At 47.4% G+C, this 2,438-nt stretch overlaps 1 pseudogene; it reads left to right on the forward strand.

The window, feature by feature from the left end:
* The first annotated feature begins 480 nt into the window (after positions 1-480).
* LOC126426037 (5S ribosomal RNA) lies at positions 481-598 on the forward strand (annotated as a pseudogene).
* The last annotated feature ends 1,840 nt before the right edge of the window (positions 599-2,438 follow it).

Genomic DNA, 2,438 nt, shown 5'->3' on the forward strand with positions numbered 1-2,438 from the left:
CTGTGTGCGCGGCATCCTATATGCTTAACACTGTATCTTTCCCGAAAGTTGTTATTCCTTGCAAGTCATAAGTGAGACTTTGCTTCGTCGGGGTCACGCCACTTATATGAAAAGTTGTATTTTTTCTCGTAAGCCAATCTGAAGATGTCATATACAAGGCGAGACGCGTCATAGGAGGATAGATAAAACAAAAAAAAATCCAGTTTGGCACCCAAGAAAGTTTGTGAAACTTCCTGGCAGATTAAAACTGTGTGCCGGACGGAGATTCGAACTCGGGACATTTGCCTTTCGCGAGCAAGTGCTCTGCCAACTTTTTTATCTCATTTTGATCTATAATGTTTGTATAATTTGTTCTGGGTGGATGTTCGATGACACCCGTTCAGGTTGTTCGTTGATCCGTTCACTCAGTTTTTTTTATTACCTCACAGCTACAATTCCCCCATTACCTCGTCTATTATCTTCCCACCTTAACAGAAGGAGGCCAACGGCCTTGCCGCAGTGGTAACACCGGTTCCCGTCAGATCACCGAAGTTAAGTGCTGTCGGGCTGGGCTAGCACTTGGATGGGCGACCATCCAGTATGCCGGGCTGTGTTGGCAAGCGGGGGGCTCTCAGCCCTTGTGAGGCAAACAGAGGAGCTACTTGGTTGAGAAGTAGAGGCTCCGGTCTCGGAAACTGACTTACGGCCGGGAGAGGGGTGTGCTGACCACATGCCCCTCCATATCTGCATCCAGTGACGCCTATGGGCTGAGAATGACACGGCGGCCGGTGCCGTTGAGCCTTCATGGCCTGTTCGGGAGGAGTTTAGTTTTTTTTAACAGAAGAAGATTCATAACAGCGCACACTTCGCTGTAGAGTGAAAATTGTGCTGTCATCATGTTACGAAGGTCTTCATGTGGAGTGTAGACTTCTACTGAAGTGAAACGTGGAGAACAAGCAGTTGAGACAAGAAGAAATGGTACAGTAGAAAAAATGCGGTACAAATGTGGTACATCAGAAAAATGCTGAAGGAATGGATGTGACAGAAATATTCCTCAAAAGTTGGCGTTCAGTGAATGAACAATAAACCAAACGCGGACGCGGTCGATTTCCTTTCCAATCCGAGCTTGTGTTCCGTCTCCAACGACCTCGTCGTGGACAGGACGATAAACGGTAATCTTCCTCACTGCTCCTTTTCACCGAAGAACCAGAGTCTTTCAGTGTCTTGCAGGGAACACGTCAGCTTGCAGCCGTACTGCACAGACAGCGGGTGCTGTGCGCGGCACGCGGGGGATTTGAACGTGCGGGGGCGGCCCCACAGTTTCCGGCAACTGCGCGCGGCATATTAACGCGGCGGCAGTCTGTCAGCGCGGCACATGCGGGCAATTGCGGCGCCTAATTGCGACAATTCACCGGCGCGAGCTGGGGACGGCACGTGGACAGCCCGTCTCTGTCGCCCCATATGTCGCCGCTGCCCCCGCTAGAGCCACCACGCCGCGTCCTGTTCCACTAACACACGGCAGCACCTCAGGGGCAAGTCCAAGAGCGTAGCGTTCGTACAATTCATTACGGATGTGCGACAACGTCATAGGTTAAAAACATTTCAGTTCATCTTGCAATTAAAAAAATGGTTCAAATGGCTCTGAGCACTATGGGACTTAACATCCGAGGTCATCAGTCCCCTAGACTTATAACTAATTAAACCTAACTAACCTAAGGATGTAGATGACGATGAAACGGGAGATACGATACTGCGTGAAGAGTTTGACAGAGCACTGAAAGACCTGAATCGAAACAAGGCCCCGGGAGTAGACAACATAGAACTACTGACGGCCTTGGGAGAGCCAGTCCTGACAAAACTCTACCTACGTTCCCAGCATTTATAGACTTAGAGAAAGCTCTTGACAATGTTGACTGGAATACTCTCCTTCAAATTCTGAAGGTGGCAGGGGTAAAATACAGGGAGCGAAAGGCTATTTACAATTTGTACAGTAACCAGATGGTAGTTATAAAGAGTCGAGGGACATGAAAGGGGAGCAGTTGTTGGGAAGGGAGTGAGACAGGGTTGTAGCCTCTCCCCGATGTTATTCAACCTGTATATTGAGCAAGCAGTAAAGGAAACAGAAGAAAAATTCGGAGTAGGTATTAAAATCCATGGAGAAGATATAAAAACTTTGTGGTTCGCCGATGACATTGTAATTCTGTCAGAGACAGCAAAGGACTTGGAAGAGCAGTTGAACGGAATGAAAGGAGGATATAAGATGAACATCAACAAAAGCAAAACGAGGATAATGGAATGTAGTCGAATTAAGTCGGATGATGCTGAGGGAATTAGATTAGGAAATGAGATACTTAAAGTAGTAAATGAGTTCTGCTATTTAGGGAGCAAAATAACTGATGATGGTCGAAGTAGAGAGGATATAAAATGTAGACTGGCAATGGCAAGGAAAGCGTTTCTGA

Source organism: Schistocerca serialis, chromosome 1 (assembly GCF_023864345.2).
Source record: "Schistocerca serialis cubense isolate TAMUIC-IGC-003099 chromosome 1, iqSchSeri2.2, whole genome shotgun sequence".
Classification (NCBI taxonomy): Eukaryota; Metazoa; Arthropoda; class Insecta; order Orthoptera; family Acrididae; genus Schistocerca; species Schistocerca serialis.